This window comes from Pistacia vera, unplaced genomic scaffold, assembly GCF_008641045.1.
Source record: "Pistacia vera cultivar Batoury unplaced genomic scaffold, PisVer_v2 Contig190, whole genome shotgun sequence".
NCBI lineage: Eukaryota > Viridiplantae > Streptophyta > Magnoliopsida > Sapindales > Anacardiaceae > Pistacia > Pistacia vera.
The window spans coordinates 1,191,290-1,203,134 of NW_022195991.1; the positions used below are offsets into that span (position 1 = coordinate 1,191,290).

General features: G+C 36.0%; 1 pseudogene; it reads left to right on the forward strand.

Annotated features, from left to right (window-relative positions):
- The first annotated feature begins 1,417 nt into the window (after positions 1-1,417).
- On the forward strand, positions 1,418-11,111 carry LOC116127311 (annotated as a pseudogene).
- The last annotated feature ends 734 nt before the right edge of the window (positions 11,112-11,845 follow it).

Below are 11,845 nucleotides of genomic sequence, written 5' to 3' on the forward strand. Positions count from 1 at the left end.
TCTTTCTGACTACTCCTGTATTCTTCAAATGCTTTGTCGATTGTCTTCTTCATATCATATCCAGACTTGGGAGTAACACAGATCCATAAACCCATATATCAAAAAGCCCCCCCAATTTTATCATGATAGTGAAGTTCCTTAATTCCATCGCACATCTCTTCAAGAATCGGATTTATGTCAGATCTATTGGAAACAATGAAAATCTTTCACTACATAAACAACATCAAGATCATCCCGTTCATATTATAATAAAAAAAAAAAAAAAAAAAAAAATTACCCATATGGCAAAAGGCATAATAGCCAATACTCATAAAAAAATAAATTAAAAAACAATTCATATTCATATAAAGCGACCTTTTCATTTGAACTTCGTTCACAGTGGCCATCATCTTCTTTCCATATCCAAATCTTGCAGAAAATTCAACACAAAAATCACTACATCTAAACCCCAAACCCATATCGTAATTATCTCAAAATTGCAAAATCCACCCACCACCAAACAAAAAAAATACAAAAATTGCACAAATTTGGCCCCCTCCACCTTCGCCATATTCAATTTGCAGACTTATATAACACACACATCCACCTCAAAGTCACAATTCACAACATCATCTTTCCTTCCATTAAACAACAAATTTCACCACCAATCAATAGTCCAAACCTTAAAACACTAATAAAACCCGACATGTCGAATCTCATATTTCCAACTTTCTTGGAACCAACCACACACCAACACAACACTTCAAAATCCATACCCAAAAAAAGAAACACACACAAAAAGCATCCACCATACCCACGAGATAGAGGAAGAAAAATGCGCGCATTCAACACATAGCGCAAATTAGCCACAGCCCATTACCAAACCCGAACCATCACATGTTTAAATATTCATTCACATCTCACCATTTTAGATAACGCCCGACCCAAACATCTCTCTGTCACTCCTCCCTATTTTTCTCTCTAAAACTTGCCTATTAAACAACAAAACTCAAAAAATTAATTATTAATTAACCCCATATATTCAGTTATTTTTTTACTGAATATTATCGTCTAAATTTTATTTTATTCTTTATTTAAAGCATGTGATGGAGAGGCTCGTCGACTCGACGAAACAGATCTCTCTGAATCTTTGAAATTCCATCTATTCTCTCCTCAAATTCTCGAATCTTGATTTCTCCTTTTCAATTCAGCTCTATGTGGTTGTTTTGGAGATTGACTGAGAGAGATTGTCTCCTCGGCGTCGTTTTTTTTGGATTTCTCTATTGCTGTTGACGGCCAAACCGATTGGAATTTAGGGTTTACGTTGCGAATTCGTAGAAGTGGGGTTTGAGGGTTTGGAATTGCGGGAGTGGGAAAGAGCGAGTCCTTTTGGTTTTTGATTGATGTGGTGATTGGTTTGATCGTTTTGTTTCCGAGAATGATAATCAAGCGGAACTTAAAATCCAAATGCCGAGTTTGAAACGGTGTAACTCGGCGTCTCGCTAAAGAGGACGAGAGAACTCAGCAAAGAGGAAGAAACGCAAAACTAATGGTTACTATCCGCTTAATCTACTTGTGAGGTGGCTGCCGGTATTCTTCCGGTCAGTTTTCACGGAATTCTTACGGTGCTCTGGCTGAGAAAGGATTTGCTGCGTCTTGGTGCACTGAAGTATCCTGTTCTCCGGATAGGTGGTGTCGAAGTCGAAGGTCTCAGATTCGAGGAAATTGAAGAAGCGGACAGTGAGGTTTCACGACCGCCGTTGGGTAGAACGTCACGTGGGCGAGTTCAGGTACTTCCTTCACGGTTTAATGATTCGGTTTTGAGAATTGGAAGAAGGAAGTAAGACTAGCTAGCTTGCGTGATTACTGTCTTGTGATGAAACTGAATGTAAAAGGAAAATTTAGTTTTAAAACCCTAAGAGTTATAGTCACAATGTGAAGACTAAATTGAAAGAAGATAAAGTTGGGTGTAAGAGTCGTAGATATGGTACATTGTGTGAAGAAGAGGAGGGGATGAAGTTGGTTTGTAAGAGTTTTGATATTAGGAAGTACTCAAGTTCTCGAAGTTCCTTGACGTCGTTACACGACAACAGTTGGTTGATGTTTGATAATGACAGTGCCAACCTGAGAAATTGTTGATTTAACGAGGAGGAGGCTTTTTTGAATGGTGAGAGAAAAGATGATGGGTTATATGGCCAGAGATTTTTATTCGTGTGACATAGTGTGGGCAAAGTCAGGGAAGAATGACCCTTATTGGCCGGCTATTGATTGATCCAATGACTCAAGCGCCAGAGCTGGTTTTGAGGTCTTGCATACCCGATGCAGCTTGTGTGATGTTTTTCGGCATGCGGGAATGAAGATCAAAGGTATTGCTTGTAGTTTAACCTTTTTCAGTTAATGAGTTTGTATGATGTTATTACTATGTTTAGGAGATTTTGGCTTTTAATTGTGGTGCATTGAATGATCAATAACAGATTATGCCTGGGTCAAACGAGAATGATATTTCCATTTGTAGACTTCATGGACAGTGGGCAGCAGTGTCGGTTCATGTAACTTTTTAATTTATGTTATGTCGTTTTGTGCTTAGTTGCGAATTTGCTTGATATAGGTTCCAAGAGCAGTCTGAATTGATTGACTACAACCCCAGTGACTTCCAGATGGCACTCGAGGAGGCTGTTTTGCAGATCAAGGGGTTTATAGAGAAGTGATGCATGATATAAACATGGCAGCTGGGAACCCTACTTATGATGAATCCGCTCTTCGATGGGTTCAAGAGGCTACTGGTTCAAACCAGGATCTGGACTATCCCTTTTCAAACCAGGCAAGTGTCTATGTATGTTTGTCTTTTTCTTGACCTTATTCTTTTTAACTTCTAGTAACTGTATTTATGGAGTCGCTTGACTTACCTCAGCCACCCTGTATTACAAAATTTTTCTATTTAGATAGTTCCCTCAAACTTGCTTGACGTCATATCGTAGAATTCTAACTAAAGTGATGATGGTGCTATAAAATCTGTCCGGTTTCAGGAATCTGCCACCAAAATTTTGAGGTCCTTTAAGAGATGTCTTCTACTTTGTTTTCTTACAATGCTCAATGCGAAAAGCTGCTAAGATAACTTTTTTATCTCTTTCCTGTCATCAGTTTCTGAAACATTCGTTGGCTAATTGTATTTGAGAGTAAATCAAGCATGTCCTAAAAATCTGTAAACATCTTTTCATCCAAAAACTTGAACATTTTATTGGTTGGGATCTGAGAAAAATACTTCTTTTCTATCAGATGTATCTTTATTTTCTTCTACTTAGGAGTTTCCGTTTCTATAGTAGCATTGACAGTTTTTTACCCTATAGTTTAAAACCTTTTGTTTCTCCATTATTTAAGGATCCAGTTGGGAGTGGCGTCAGTTTTTTCATGAAATATTTCCTGCCTTAGCATCTTTAAATTGAATTAGTTCTATCCATGCAGGGTGTTTTTGGAAAGAGTAAAGATACAAGACCCTGTGATGGCTGTGGCATGAGCTCTCCTTTTAAATCAAATAAGAAATGAAGGCTTCAACTATTAGAGGCCAATTTTTATGTAAAACATGTGCTAAGGAGGTAGTAGTAGCTGTGTTATCATCTTGCTTACCTTATTAAAGTATAATGTGCCTATATTATGATTCAAGTCGTTTTTGTGCTTAGTTTTGTATTTTCTCCTCACAACCATATGCATTGTTATGCCAGTTACACAGTCAAAACATTTTTGTGGCATATGCAAGAAATTTTGGAACCATTCCGATAGTGGGAGTTGGGTGAGGCAATCTACTGTCTGTTTAGAGTTTGGTTTTTCTTCTTCTTTTTTTCTTGAATGGAATGGCAAATTTCTATTTATTTATTGTTTGTATCTTCTCACTGATTAGTGCGCTGTGATGGTTGTAAAGTTTGGGTGCATGCTGCATGTGACAAAATTTCTGGCAGCCGTTTTAAGGTCCGTTCATCGTGTATAAATATTGTGTTTACTGTCATGTTCTACCTGCAAGATTAGCGCATGAATTCAGACTCCCTGACTAGGTTTTCTTTTTCTTTTCTAAAGATCTGGTGGGCACTGATTTACTGCCCTGCCTTGCAAAGCAAAATTTAATTTGAATTATCAGATTCGGAAAAATGGCAGTCAAAAGTCAATACGTGATTTATGTCATCTATATTTAACATTTATTTTTGAACTCACATCTTTATTCATCTCTTTCCCAGCAATATGTGATCTGATTGTTTGTTTTGAAGTTGGTTGTTTTCCTTTGCCACGATATCTAAGGATTGTAGATCCATAAGCCATGATCTTGTATATTTTTCCTGAAAAATTGTGTTGGCATTCTGACTGAAGTTGGATGCTTTATTTTACCATTCTATATCGTGAGATTGTAGAGTCTTTGATACAGATGCAACAAAACAAGATGATCAATGGGCACTACCCAATAGGTTACGTTCTCTGCTCAGGTGTGGAAGGCATATACTATCCAGTCTTCACTCGTAAGGAAAAATAATTTAATGGCTTTTAGTATCTTATAATGATTGGTTTATCTTTTTGGGCCTTAGCTGCCCTACCAAAAACTCTGTGTGTTTCTAAAGTTCACTTTTATATTTTCTGTTTCAAGTTGTATGCAAATGTGGGTCTTGTGGAACAGGAAAACTAGCTCTCAGTGAATGGGAAAGACATACAGGTTCCAAATTGAAAATTGGCGATTAGCGTTAGGGTGAAAGTTTCCTGCTACCACTAAGCAATGGGTTTGTCCAGAATTCTTCTTTATTTCTAAATTCATTCACATTGATTATCACTTGGTCAAGTTCATGTCTCTAGATGTTTGGAATGATCAATTATATGAAATTGAATTTATGTGGATGGATAGCTAGTTGACATAATCATTTCTGTGCTAAAAATTATATTGTTTTAATAGTTATTATTGATTTATGTAATAATGTAGCTTTAGTCAAAGTTGCGGTATCATGTTATATAATATCGAATTTGTTGACTGATGGTGTAGTTGTCAAATTCTACATGTTGGAGGTATATGTATCATTTGAGGATAGTCTTTTGGTCAGACCCTTATAAATATTGATCTATCAAGACCCGTCATGGACAGTGCTATCTTTTGACATGTATGGTATCTCCAGTTAAAAATTATATATATTTGATTTCTCGTAAATCCATAATGTGTGTTTTGCATTAAGTATTGGGCCTAATGCTTGGTGGTGGTGTAACTTGGTCTAGTGCTTTTGATTTGAATCACCAAGAAGTCCTGAAAAAGCACCAAACGATTATTATATTATTTGTTTTTACATATAAAGTTTTTAGGTGAATTCTTATCATTCTTGAAATAGTCATCTATCTTTGGAGATCTGTGAAGCAAATCCATTATAATGGTTACTGATCACAGATGTAAAATAGGTGAAAATTAACATGTAAATGCAGATATCTCTGGCATTCACTCTCATTTCCATTTTTGGAGCATTCTCAGTATAAATTTTGCTCCTGCCTGGCTGCCCCTTCTTTCCTTGCAAAAAGCCCCAATTTATTCTGGAAAAGAATAAAATAGTTCTTGTTTGACCTTGCAGATGTTGAAGTTGGGCAGAGTTCCATGAAAGTGCTCTGGTTTCTGTCAAACCTCAAGCGACCCTCTATAAAAGAGCGGAAGCAGAAGTTGCTGGCTTTTCTGCGAGGTACTTCGGGCTTTAAATATATAATTTTGACAAATAGATAAATTAGAGGTTGTTTTCTGTTTTGTTGCACTGTTCAAGTTTTCTTCTTGTTGATTGTATTAACTCTTATTTTTCTCTATCACAGAGATATGAACCTGTTTTATGCCAAATGGACAACAGAACGCTGCGCTGTATGCAGATGGGTTGAAGATTGGGACTACACAAAATCATTATCTGCAAGGTATTCTTAATGGGGTTTTTGTCTTATTTCATGTGATTTAGCACCATTCAGGGGCACCTAATACATTGATGATTATGGCACTGAGATTAGATATCTGCATGGTATTGACAGTGACACTTTCACAGTATCATCATCGTTGCTTTATATTACTCTGGTGCTAACTGTGGCATATTGCACTTACACTTGCTTGCGAGCTGTCAGCCACGTTTTTCAGTATAGTCTTCAGAATGACGTTTTACAAAAGTTTATCCCTTTAGATAGTTTGCCAACATATTTGCTGAGCAAGCAAGTCGTCTTTGTTGGCAGCGGATTCTAAATATTTGTATTTTCAAAGTTTTGTGTAATATTAATGATATTTTGGTATTTATATTTTTATCAGATGTCAAATAGCAGTACATCAGAATGCTATGGGGCAAGAAACGTTCGGGATTTCACTTCATGGGTTTGCAAAGCCTGTGAAACACTGATATTACGGGAGTGTTGTCTTTGTCCTGTTAAAGGTAAGTCTATTGGATTGTTGGAATTTCATGTGTCATCAATTTTTTTGTTGTGTGTTTAGGTGTTGATGTCGTGTAGTAGTATAACCAGAAAGTTGTCTTTAATGAAGCACCTGTTTTCTTGTGGTGTCATACATCTTCACTATAAGCTAATTCTGCATTTCCTACAATTTCCCTCATCTGGGTTGAGCCTGTATAACTGCTGAATACTTACAACGATTGAAGTTATGCATAAGTACATATTCTCCCCTTAAAGATGATTTTGGAACTCCTTTTATACAACTTCTTTGCCAAAAAGTTGTCATTTGTGTGGATATTATTACTGAAGCAATTTTCTATTTTGAGTGGGTTCAGTGACCTTATTATGGTTCTACATCTGTATTTTCTTTCTCATCAGGCGGTGCTGTAAAGCCAACTGATGTTGAACGTTGTGGGTTCATGTGACTTGCGCATGGGTTTCCAACCTGAAGTCTCATTTGCAGTGATGAGAAGATGGACCTGCTCTTGGATCTTAAGTATTCCGTCTAATTCTTTTGTAAGTAAAGTTTTTTTGAGTATTACATCAAATTCTTTTCTCTGATGGAGCCTGCTCAGCTCTTTGTAACTGTAAAGTAATTGGGCTTGCCTGCAGCCAATCATATTGTTAATCATCTTTTAAAAATAATAAAATTTTAAAAGTTCTTTTTTCCCTATCTATGTTAGTTTTTAACTGGCCGTCTCGTAGATGAATCAGATGGCCTTTGCTGGATGCTGGCAGTTTTTGAGAATGGAGTAGATTAATATAGCTAATGCATTCTGAATTATTTTGTTTCATAGTTTGTGTTATTTGTAAACAAATTCATGGCTCGTGCACACATTTGCAAGTGTTCTACTTATTATCATGCAATGTGTGCATCAAGGGCTGGGTACCGGATGGAGGTGGGTTGCTCAGTGCTTCTTGTTTTCTATCATAGTTTGCTTGAACTATTGTTTTGTTCTTACCTTTGTAAATTTTCAGGTTTGAAGGTATTGATGATCATATTTCTCATTTCTGGACATCAAGACTGTTCATTTGGTGTGTTATTTATTTTTTGAACTTATAGATGTGGAATGCTTTGTTGGTATGCAATATCTTCTTGAAGTTTAAAATGCTAATGGGATTAAATAAGCCATCTACAAGAAAATAGAAGCCTTGACTGCTATTCTTTCATGTGACCCTTAACAAAATTATGGAAAGATAACTCAATAAAGACTAGACAATATGTGAAGGGTTATATGGAGGTCCCATGTCAATGAATTGTGTTTTTTTTTTCTCTTTAGTCTCCACGTGTACTTTTTTTATTTTATTTTATTTTTGCTGAATCACTTATAGTCTTAATTGTAATGGTTGTTATATTACAAAGAATGAATAATGTTGAAATAAATTTGAAACAACAGTAAAATTTCGTAAACAAAGATATATATTATTTAACGTATGGCAACCCGTAATCTTGCGGCATAATGTGTGGATTTGTTAATCTGCAACAAAATAATATTAGCACTACTTATTTAGTGTATATTGTAACCCCCATCTTTTTCTAAGTTTTTGTGTACTTTTATTTGGTTTTCAAAGCTCTTGGCCTGATGCATCTGTTTGTCTCAATTCAAATCATTAGCTGATCTTTCAATAATCTTGTATTCATCTATATTGTTTAATTGCAGTTGCTATCCTTGGAGAAAAATGGAAGACAGATCCAAAATGGTGTCATATTGCGCTTATCACAGGTTTGCCTTCACTGCTCTGGAAAGGGCCATATTTAATGGAAATATATGTGTGTATCTATTTCTATGTTCATTTTCATGTTCTGTTTTTGATGCAGGGCTCCAAATCCGATACTGTTTTAAATTATTCAAAACTCCTCTAGGCCTTCTCTGCCAAAAACCTGTTCAAATAATAAGAAGCTGGTTCAAGGCTTATTTCCATCTAACAGAGTAAAGCTCGAAGAGGCTTCTCCAGTGTGAATCTGCTGAGATTGAGCCATTCTCTGCTGCTAGGTGCCTTGTATTTAAAAGATCGAATATATAAGAAGGTAGCTAACATTTTTATATCTGTTTAATAAGGCTTAAGCATATCTCTTTTTTTTTTTTTCCCTCTTTTTGGTAATGATCATGCGCAATTATAGAGTCCAAGCTCAGTTTCCAAGAAGTATTTTAGTTAATGAAATATTCTATATTGTATTGTACATTATGTCCAAAGGGTGCTCTACTGGTTTTGTTTCTTCTGGGTTTTCTTTTTTCCCTCTTTAATTGTTATTAAGTTTATTTTTTAGGGTTTTGGGGTCTTGAGTTGATTTTGGATTGCCTTTTGGAAGATTCTGTGGATGTTGCCAGATTATGATCAACTAAGAGATGATCTTAGGTCTCTGGTTTGGTTAATTGAATAAAAGGGATTAGAAACTTCTTTAAGACTTTTCTGATAGAGAGTAGAACTTGAAGTTGATTTTCTTTCTTTGTCAATATCTAAATCAAATAGGATGTGAATATCTGTTTTTGATGGATGACATTAGAATGTCAAACGAATCTACAAGTAGAAGACAATCCTAAAAACATGCAGCTTAATTTGTTTTCCTATTGTGCTGAAATAACTATTACGTATCATACATGTAAGTGCGGTTTATCCTTGTGGCTATTATAGAACTGTGTGGTATCATATTCATGTATTGTGGTTTCCTTATTTTTATGATAAATTGTGTGGTGTCATCATGAATTCTCAACTTTTTCTCATCTTTGTATGCTTAGCTAATTGCTTTGTCATCTACCATTTTTGAGTCTTATTGTAACACCCTTCCCATTGTCAAGATATTGTGTATTTATACACATCCTCTTGATTCGGAACTTAGGACTTCATCTTTAGAAGAATCATGAGTACCAATATCTTGACAGTGGGCCGGGTTGTTTACACTTTGTAATGTATTGAAAGTTTTATCTGTTTGTGACTACGTATGTAACCTTTTCTTCTTCTCACCTTCATTTTGTTTCTGTTTGCTAGAGAGCAAAGAAGAAGCCACATCCCCCAAGTGATGGGACCTTGCCATCATCCTTTAAGCACAATACAAAGTTTGAACACATTCAGAGTAAATGTCTTGTTCCCTTTAATGTTTTATGAGAATTTTATGTTTTTCACTTCATTTGCTGTTTTAAATTTGGAATTTTCTAGAAATTTATGGTAGTTTTCCTCCTTTCCTGCTCATTTTCTATCCTCTTACAGTGGTAAGGAGCCTAAAGTTTTTCCTCTTTTCTCGTGAACGCCCTTTACCACTTACAGGCAAATATTTATCTTCATCAGTTTACCTCTTAAATATTATCTCATTGAGCTGTTTTCTAACTATTTTATGGATACACATCCTCTTCAGCGACCCGAACATGACCGGGTTTGCTTTGGTAGATCTGGATCATGGCTGGGGCCTCTTTGCGCGTAGAAATATTCAAGAAGGAGAAATGGTGTGTGAATTAAAGAGTCAACAATTTGATGTTTTTTAAAAGCATGTTTTTTCATTTTTCAAGTGCTTTTTGCTAAGGAAACTTTCTCTGGGATGAATTTCTCATGTTTCTATCATGGTCTATGGTGTCAGTGAGGTCCAATGGCTTGGATTCTTCTATTGTTTGTTAGTAAGCATTACCACAACATCTTTGATTTGCCATTTCAGAGGTCCTAGCTAGCTATAACTGTGTGAATGGAACACAGATTATTTTTTATGCTGTATTTGTTTTGATGTGATTCCTTTAAACAGATTCCAGCCACATGTCTTTTTCAGGTTCTTGAGTATCGTGGTAACATGTTAGGCGCAGTATTCAGACTTTAGAGAGGTCCGCTACAGATTAGAAGGAAAAGACTGCTATGTGAGTTAACTTTCCTATGCTCTTGTAATCTGCAAGTTTTTCTCTTTAAGAGTTAAAATGTAGAGTTGTGTTGATGTTGAGTGAGTCCCTGAGTTCACTCTTTTGGCACCTTGGAAACATAACTGATCAAAAACAGCAAACAATTTTTCTGTCATCTGCCCCTTTATTTCTTATGAGATAAATGTGCAAGCTTTTATTTTGCAGCTTTTCAAGATCAGTGAAGAGGTAGTTGTTGATGCGCACTGATAAAGGGAACATACACTCGCTTAATCAATCATTCGGTAGTTATGCACTATTTAAGTTAATATATAATGCGATGTCACCTCCTTGCATAATCCAGCCCTGAGATAGCTACTTGTTTCTCTACCAGTTATCATATCGTATTATGGTCCCTATTCCCTTATTGAGTACAGTGTATGCCCAACTACTATGCGGATTATGAGTGTGGTGAGTGAGTCGGATTGTCCCCATTGCCAAGCTAGTGTATCTGCTGGTGACGAGCTAACGTATTTCTCTCTCCCCTCTATCAAAATTGTATTGAGAAATTTCACTACTCTTATTGATTATGTTATTGTATTTGGCAGGTATGACTACTTGTTTGATCCTGATGAGCCTGATGAATCCAAAGTCCCGTGTTTATGTAAAGCGCCAAATTGTCGAAAATTCATGAATTAGGATACACACAACACAGTCATTGTTTCTCCTCAAGGAGCACTAACCCAAATCCCGTGGGATCTTACATTCCTTATACTGAAATTGTAATTTTTGTCAGAAAGGAAAGTCTTTTTTTTTTCTTTTAAATTTGTTGTAGGTTTTGAACACTTTTCATGGTTAATAAAAGGCATAGATTTGCCTGCTTTTGGGCTACAGGCATTCGTGTAATGTTGTTAACACACTTTGATTTACATAATTAAATGGCTAACTGTTGGGGACCTCACGAATTCAAACAATACAGCAATATTAAGGCAATTAAATCAGACAGAAAAATGAAGATAATGAAATGGATTATGACAGTATTAATGAACTGGAAATGCAACTGCTTTATATATTAACAAGATGTGGATTAAAGCTGATCCAAGAGTAGGAATCAGTAACCCTTCATTCACAATAAAACAAAAAAACAAGAAATTAACAGTGAAGTGTTTCCATCCCCGCTGAGCTTCGAGGGTCAGCCACCTCCCCTATTTTCCCATCTATTTTCTGATGCCTTCAGCGCCCCTTTGCCTCTCTTTTTATACTATTTCTCACCGAACAAAATTATTCCTTCATCCCATATCTTGCGGCCATCTGTCCATCCCAAAACTGATTTTTTAGCACCTCACCCTAACACCTCATCCGTTGGAATCTTCTTGTTACGCACAAAATCCCCTACCTAATCTCCTACTTGCTTCTCTTGGATTTCTTATTGTATACCACATATCTAATGGTCTCAATCACTAACCCAATCTTTTTTATCACATTCTTACTGACAGTCGAAAAGTACTCTGGTGGTGTAAATGCAATATTAATAAAGTGTTTAGATGAGAGTCAAAAGGTTTGATAGTGGGTCTTCGCAGACTTGCAATTGCACCATGTTATCGTTATTGTTCATGTATATGCAT